This window comes from Harmonia axyridis, chromosome X, assembly GCF_914767665.1.
Source record: "Harmonia axyridis chromosome X, icHarAxyr1.1, whole genome shotgun sequence".
Taxonomy (NCBI): Eukaryota; Metazoa; Arthropoda; class Insecta; order Coleoptera; family Coccinellidae; genus Harmonia; species Harmonia axyridis.
In genome coordinates, this window is record NC_059508.1 from 33921741 (window position 1) to 33929240 (window position 7500).

Sequence of the window (7500 nt, forward strand, 5' to 3'; positions counted from 1 at the left end):
TTTCTGAAGAATTGAGACAATATAAAATATGAAAATTGAGAATTGAAATTACAGCTTCTTTTTTTTTACAATAGATTGGGATTTTTTCTTTTCATTTGTGTTTCTACAAGAAATTTATATACAGGATGTTTCATGTAAATATACAGTTTATACAGGGTTGAGTTGATTGTCAGTTGATACGAATTATTCGATATTATTCCAATCCTCAAATTACATACAAGATGCGCGTTACTCACGCGTATATTCAAGAAACCTTAGTATCTCGCTTTATCTTAGCCCGATATCGATTTTACAGGAGATATGGGAGTATTTATGAATGAATTCAAAGGTAGATCTATGGGCTATATTGATCAAACTAAACGGTAGATCTATGGGCTATATTGATCTACCTACAAGGTAGATCTATGCGCAACAATGATCTACCTACAAGGTAGATCTGTGGGCAACATTGATCTATATAAAAGGTAGATCTGTGGGCAACATTGATCTACCTAAAAGGTAGATCTATGTGCAACATTGATCTACCTACCTATTGATCTATGAGCTACATTGATCTACCTACAAGGTAGATCTACGGCGCGTACTAAATTAAAGTCGACAATGAATATTGATTCTGATTACTGATTTACGCTTTAAAAACACATTAGAAGGCAACCAAATCGAATTTGAGGAAATTCCACGATCAGAAAATTTTTTTCGAAAAAAAAAAAAATCCGAAAAATATTTTTCGATTCCGATTACTGATTTACTCTTTTAGAACACATTAGGAGGCAACCAAATCAAATTTGAGAAAATTCCACAATCAGAAAATTTTTTTCGAAAAAAAAAAAAATTCGAGGACACCTCGGTCATGGCAAGTTATTTCCCACAATCCATTCCCCGATCCACGTACATCCCAGAAAAAATCATCTCTCTAACTATCCTGGTTCAAAAGTTGTATCGGAACATTTTCACGTCGAAAATATATCTCTAAGTCCAAACCGATGCACCACGTAAACTAGGGCAGACCGATGCACCACGTAATATCGGGCAGACCGATGCAGAACGTAAACTCGATCATACCGATGCTTCACGTAATCTCGATCTTACCGATGCACCACGTAAACAAGGGCAGACCGATGCAGAACGTAAAGTAGATCTTACCGATGCACCACGTAATCTCGATCTTACCGATGCACCACGTAATCTCCATCTTACCGATGCACCACGTGAACTGGATCTTACCGATGCAGAACGTGAATTGGATCTTACCGATGCAGAACGTGAATTGGATCTTACCGATGCACCACGTAAACTCGATCATACCGATGCACCACGTAATCTCGGGCAGACCGATGCACAACGTAAATGACGATCGGGACCGGGGCGATCGGTCGTATCTGACACCGCCGGCTCGGTTCTAACATCGTCAATGAGTCGGGGTTGTAAAAAAGGACGTGAACATTTTTCCTTATAAAAATCAAACCCGACCATGGATTTTGATTCTGATTGTTGATTATCGCTACTAGAACATATAAGGAGGCAACCAAATCAAATTTGAGAAAATTCCACGATCAGAAAATTTTTTTCGAAAAAAAAAAAAAATCGTAATCACCTCGGTCATGGCGAGTTATTTTACGTATTTCATTCCACAATCAACGTACAACATAGAAGAAATCATCTCTCTAACTATCCTGGTTCAAAAGTTGTATCGGAACATTTCACGTCGTAATATCTCGCCAAGTCCAGACCTCGGCGATAGGTAGTATCTGACACCGTCCGCTCGGGACTGACATCGACTTGGACTCGGGCTGATGATGGGGAGGCGTTTAAGGACGTGAACATTTTTCCTTATAAAAATTAAAGTCGACAATGAATATTGATTCTGATTACTGATTTACGCTTTAAAAACACATTAGAAGGCAACCAAATCGAATTTGAGGAAATTCCACGATCAGAAAATTTTTTTCGAAAAAAAAAAAAATCCGAAAAATATTTTTCGATTCCGATTACTGATTTACTCTTTTAGAACACATTAGGAGGCAACCAAATCAAATTTGAGAAAATTCCACAATCAGAAAATTTTTTTCGAAAAAAAAAAAAATTCGAGGACACCTCGGTCATGGCAAGTTATTTCCCACAATCCATTCCCCGATCCACGTACATCCCAGAAAAAATCATCTCTCTAACTATCCTGGTTCAAAAGTTGTATCGGAACATTTTCACGTCGAAAATATATCTCTAAGTCCAAACCGATGCACCACGTAAACTAGGGCAGACCGATGCACCACGTAATATCGGGCAGACCGATGCAGAACGTAAACTCGATCATACCGATGCTTCACGTAATCTCGATCTTACCGATGCACCACGTAAACAAGGGCAGACCGATGCAGAACGTAAAGTAGATCTTACCGATGCACCACGTAATCTCGATCTTACCGATGCACCACGTAATCTCCATCTTACCGATGCACCACGTGAACTGGATCTTACCGATGCAGAACGTGAATTGGATCTTACCGATGCAGAACGTGAATTGGATCTTACCGATGCACCACGTAAACTCGATCATACCGATGCACCACGTAATCTCGGGCAGACCGATGCACAACGTAAATGACGATCGGGACCGGGGCGATCGGTCGTATCTGACACCGCCGGCTCGGTTCTAACATCGTCAATGAGTCGGGGTTGTAAAAAAGGACGTGAACATTTTTCCTTATAAAAATCAAACCCGACCATGGATTTTGATTCTGATTGTTGATTATCGCTACTAGAACATATAAGGAGGCAACCAAATCAAATTTGAGAAAATTCCACGATCAGAAAATTTTTTTCGAAAAAAAAAAAAAATCGTAATCACCTCGGTCATGGCGAGTTATTTTCCGTATTTCATTCCACAATCAACGTACAACATAGAAGAAATCATCTCTCTAACTATCCTGGTTCAAAAGTTGTATCGGAACATTTCACGTCGTAATATCTCGCCAAGTCCAGACCTCGGCGATAGGTAGTATCTGACACCGTCCGCTCGGGACTGACATCGACTTGGACTCGGGCTGATGATGGGGAGGCGTTTAAGGACGTGAACATTTTTCCTTATAAAAATTAAAGTCGACAATGAATATTGATTCTGATTACTGATTTACGCTTTAAAAACACATTAGAAGGCAACCAAATCGAATTTGAGGAAATTCCACGATCAGAAAATTTTTTTCGAAAAAAAAAAAAATCCGAAAAATATTTTTCGATTCCGATTACTGATTTACTCTTTTAGAACACATTAGGAGGCAACCAAATCAAATTTGAGAAAATTCCACAATCAGAAAATTTTTTTCGAAAAAAAAAAAAATTCGAGGACACCTCGGTCATGGCAAGTTATTTCCCACAATCCATTCCCCGATCCACGTACATCCCAGAAAAAATCATCTCTCTAACTATCCTGGTTCAAAAGTTGTATCGGAACATTTTCACGTCGAAAATATATCTCTAAGTCCAAACCGATGCACCACGTAAACTAGGGCAGACCGATGCACCACGTAATATCGGGCAGACCGATGCAGAACGTAAACTCGATCATACCGATGCTTCACGTAATCTCGATCTTACCGATGCACCACGTAAACAAGGGCAGACCGATGCAGAACGTAAAGTAGATCTTACCGATGCACCACGTAATCTCGATCTTACCGATGCACCACGTAATCTCCATCTTACCGATGCACCACGTGAACTGGATCTTACCGATGCACCACGTAATCTCAATCTTACCGATGCACCACGTGAACTGGATCTTACCGATGCAGAACGTGAATTGGATCTTACCGATGCACCACGTAAACTCGATCTTACCGATGCACCACGTAATCTCGATCTTACCGATGCACCACGTGAACTGGATCTTACCGATGCAGAACGTGAATTGGATCTTACCGATGCACCACGTAAACTCGATCTTACCGATGCACCACGTAATCTCAATCTTACCGATGCACCACGTGAACTGGATCTTACCGATGCAGAACGTGAATTGGATCTTACCGATGCACCACGTAAACTCGATCTTACCGATGCACCACGTAATCTCAATCTTACCGATGCACCACGTGAACTGGATCTTACCGATGCAGAACGTGAATTGGATCTTACCGATGCACCACGTAAACTCGATCTTACCGATGCACCACGTAATCTCGATCTTACCGATGCACCACGTGAACTGGATCTTACCGATGCAGAACGTGAATTGGATCTTACCGATGCACCACGTAAACTCGATCTTACCGATGCACCACGTAATCTCAATCTTACCGATGCATCACGTAATCTCGATCTTACCGATGCAGAACGTAAACTCGATCATACCGATGCACCACGTTATCTCGGCAGACCGATGCAGAACGTAAAAAAAAAGCTTACAGCACGCGGTGTTCCCAAGCGGTCACCCATCCAAGTACTAACCGCGCCCGACGCTGCTTGGCTTCAGTGTTCTGACGAGAACTGGCAATTTCAGCGTGGTATGGCCGTAAACAACAAATATAGCGATATTTTCTATGATATCTCACTTTTTGGGAGCGGAAAGGACGTGAACGTTTTTCCTTATAAAAAATGAAATAACTTTTGGATATTAATTCTGATTGTTGATTTAAGTTTTAAGAACACATTAGGACATATCTCAATGAAATTTGAGGGATTTCCGAAATCGAAAAATATTTTTCGAAAAAAAAAAAAAATCCCAGAAGACCTCGGTCATCTCAAGTTTATTTCCATATTCTATTACACAATCAACGTACATCACAAAAGGAACCATCTCTCTAACTATCACAGTTAAATTTTTGTATCGGAACATTTCACGTCGGAATATCTCGCTAAGTCCAGACCGGGGAGATCGGTCGCATTTGACACCGTCCGCTCCGGTCTAACATCGTCTTGGAGTCGGGGTAACGATGGAGAGGCGTTTAAGGACGTGAACATTTTTCCTTATAAAAATTAAAGTCGACAATGAATATTGATTCTGATTACTGATTTACTCTTTTAGTACACATTAGAAGGCAACGCAATCAGATTTGAGGAAATTTCAAGATCAGAAAATTTTTTTCGAAAAAAAAAAAAATTCAAGAACACCTGGGTCATGGCAAGTTATTTCCCACAATCCATTCCACAATCAACGTACAACATAGAAGAAATCATCTCTCTAACTATCCTGGTTCAAAAGTTGTATCGGAACATTTCACGTCGAAATACCTCGCCAAGTCCAGACCGGGGCGATAGGTAGTATCTGACACCGTCCGCTCGGGACTGACATCGACTTGGACTCGGGCTAATGATGGGGAGGCGTTTAAGGACGTGAACATTTTTCCTTATAAAAATTAAAGTCGACAATGAATATTGATTCTGATTACTGATTTACGCTTTAAAAACACATTAGAAGGCAACCAAATCAAATTTGAGGAAATTCCAAAATCAGAAAATTTTTTTTCAAAAAAAAAAAAATCCGAAAAATATTTTTCGATTCTGATTACTGATTTACTCTTTTAGAACACATTAGAAGGCAACGAAATCAAATTTGAGTGAAATCCAAAATCAGAAAATATTTTTCGAAAAAAAAAAAAAATTCGAGAACACCTCGGTCATGGCAAGTTATTTTCCACAATCCATTCCCCAATCAACGTACATCCCAGAAAAAATCATCTCTCTAACTATCCTGGTTCAAAAGTTGTATCGGAACATTTTCACGTCGAAAATATATCTCAGAGTCCAGACCGATGCAGAACGTAAACTCGATCATACCGATGCTTCACGTAATCTCGATCTTACCGATGCACAACGTAAACTAGATCACACCGATGCAGAACGTAAACTCGATCATACCGATGCACCACGTAAACTCAGGCAGACCGATGCAGAACGTGAACTCGATCTTACCGATGCACCACGTAATCTCGATCTTACCGATGCACCACGTAAACTCGGGCAGACCGATGCAGAACGTGAACTCGATCTTACCGATGCACCACGTAAACTAGGGCTGACCGATGCATCACGTAAACGACGATCGAGAGGCGCGAAAGGACGTGAACGTTTTTCATTATAAAAATTGAAATAAATGATAAATAATGATTCTGATTGTTGGTTATCATTTTTAATAAGCATTAGGAGGCAACCAAATGAAATTTGAGGAAATTCCGATAATAGAAAATTTTTTCGAAAAAAAAAAAAAATTCATGAAATCCTCGGTCATCGCAAAATATTTACCATATTCTGTTCGATAATCAACGTATATTTAAGAAGGAATCATATCTGTATCTATCTTGGTTCAAATTTTGTATCGGAACATTTTGACCAAAGTCCGAGCTTCGGCCGAAACAGACACCGCTGACCTGGCCTATCGATCGACCGAGAGTCGGGGATAGAGCGTAAGTGTTGTCTGGAGGGGAACCCTGTGCTCTCCTGACATATATAGGGAAGGTGGTCGCGTTGGGCGATGCAGAACGTTTGGATCGGGAATTATATTTTTGGTTCAGCTATTGGAATATGGTTTATTGTTGGTATATATTGGCGAAATAACGTTCTTACTGACTGGGGATATTCATAAAAATGAGTCCGGAGATTTTCAGATCGAAGTCCGAGTGATCCGACTTGGAAGGCGTGTTGGGTGGGTCGAGATGGCTTAGATAGATCAGACGAGGCGGGCTAAGTGTTGACGTCATGCATCGGTCCATTTTCAGATTGAGTCCGAGTAATCCGACTTTGAAAGAGTGTTGGGTGCGTCGAGACTGTTTAGATAGATCGGACGAGGCGGACTAGGTGTTAACGACATGCATCGGTATATTTTCTGATCGGAGTCCGAAGAAATCGGCCCTAGTAGGCGCAGCGGACGGTCGAGACGGCCTCGGTGGGTCGGATCGATCGGGAAAAGTTTGCTAAATCGTGTCTGGAGGGGAACCTTGGGTTCTCCTGACATATATAGGGGATAAGGTTTGGGTGAACGATTCTTCACGTAAAAGTTGAGTAATTTATTTTTCGATAAGCTTTTGGATATTGATGAGAAGTATATGTATATCTTCGATTAAAAGAATTCTTACCGTCTCCATGTATATTATATTAGATATATAAGAAATAGTTAACGTGATGCATCGGCCGATTTCCGGATCGGAGTTCGAGAGATGCGACTTTCGATGCGCGATGGGTGGTTCGAGACGGCCTAGATCGATCGGACGAGGCGGACTAGGTGTTAACGACATGCATCGGCGGATTTTCTGATCGGAGTCCGAAGAAATCAGCTCTAGTAGGCGCGGCGAACGGTCGAAACGGCCTCGATCGATCGGACGAGGCGGACTAGGTGTTAACGACATGCATCGGCGGATTTTCTGATCGGTAGTCCGAAGAAATCAGCTCTAGTAGGCGCGGCGAACGGTCGAAACGGCCTCGGTGGGTCGGATCGATCGGGAAAAGTTTGCTAAATCGTGTCTGGAGGGGAATCCGGGGTTCTCCTGACATATATAGAAGGGGTGGAGA

The 7500-nt window shown here is 41.3% G+C and overlaps 1 non-coding gene across 1 annotated transcript; it reads right to left on the minus strand.

Moving 5' to 3' along the window:
* Positions 1-4394: 4394 nt before the first annotated feature.
* LOC123687989 lies at positions 4395-4513 on the minus strand. The gene has a single exon (XR_006749689.1). It is a non-coding gene; the product is annotated as a 5S ribosomal RNA (ribosomal RNA).
* Positions 4514-7500: the final 2987 nt, after the last annotated feature.